Source organism: Cryptotermes secundus, unplaced genomic scaffold (genome assembly GCF_002891405.2).
Source record: "Cryptotermes secundus unplaced genomic scaffold, Csec_1.0 scaffold188, whole genome shotgun sequence".
NCBI classification, from domain to species: Eukaryota; Metazoa; Arthropoda; class Insecta; order Blattodea; family Kalotermitidae; genus Cryptotermes; species Cryptotermes secundus.
In genome coordinates this window covers 25,802-26,947 of record NW_019738872.1, presented here as the reverse complement: position 1 = coordinate 26,947, position 1,146 = coordinate 25,802, and the positions used below count along the sequence as shown (strand labels likewise).

The 1,146-nt window shown below is 50.3% G+C and overlaps 1 protein-coding gene across 3 annotated transcripts in view; it reads left to right on the top strand.

Moving 5' to 3' along the window:
* The window catches only part of LOC111871086 (tRNA pseudouridine(38/39) synthase), a 40,642-nt gene that overhangs the window by 20,581 nt on the left and 18,915 nt on the right, over nt 1–1,146 (top strand). The gene's annotated exons all lie outside the window — the stretch shown is intronic.

Here is a 1,146-nt window from a genome sequence, read left to right as displayed (position 1 = left end):
TAAGGATTTCCTAGCCAGAATGAACGCCGACTCGAAAGCCTGGCGGGAAGAAATGGCCGCCTGGCGAGAAAAGACTTCCGCGGAGACGAGAGCAACCCCAGCAGCGGTGGCCCAACAAGAAGAGGTCCCCATAGTGATACCGGTTGGAGCGACGATGGCCTGCCTAGTAATGGAGGCACGCCAAGAAGAAGATCTGGCCTCAGCGAACAGGAAACCTGAGGTGGCAGAATTACAAGAGGTACCCGTACAAGACGCCGAAGTAATGCCGGTCGGAGAACCGAAGAAGAAAAGGCGCAGGGACCGACATCGACGGAACATGAAGAATCCGACGCGGAGAAGTCGTGGACCCCAGATGAAGTTGGCCGTCGTCCACAGGAAGGTGTCCCGCCGCGCAACAATGGCATGGCGCAAACACCAAATCTTCAAGAAATCTACGACCCAAGGAAATTGTGGCCCATGGCACGAATTGGCTGCCGACAGCAATGTGACTAGTCGTGCAGGTGCGACACGGCGCAAGGGAGATCCCGTAAGGAGATGCTCAACGAGGGTCAATGCTGGGCAAGAAGCTGGGAAAGGAAGGACTGGAACCGTGACAGGACAGACGTCCGGGAGGCGGCGTCAGCCACAACGGAAAAGCAGCAAGGGCATAAGGAAACAGGACGTGGAGGAACTACTACGCCTGAGGGAGACGACTGGCAACGTGATCTTCAGTTTAAGGTTCGCGACACAAGTAGTCGGTACTGCCAACGGGTTACAATATATATATATATATATACACACGATGGGGTACCCAAAAGAAATTGAACTAATTTTTTTGTGGGCAGAGCTTTTGTAGTACCACATTTTGCCGCTATGAGCGCATAGGGCTAACATTCCTGAGTCAATAAGCCGACTACCGTTGCTTCAGAAGGTAAGGACTAGTTTCGGCAGAGTTTATAGTGACAACTGTTTTATGTGATCATCGTTTTTGCAATGGCTGATTTTCATGAACAGCGTGTGGCGGTGAAATTCTGCTTTTTGCTTGGGAAAAGTGGAACAGAAACTCTTGAAATGTTAAAAACGGCGTACAAGGACGATACTATGGGGAAAACTCAAGTGTTTGAGTGGTTTTCCCATTTCAAAAATGGTGAAATGTCAATTGATGAC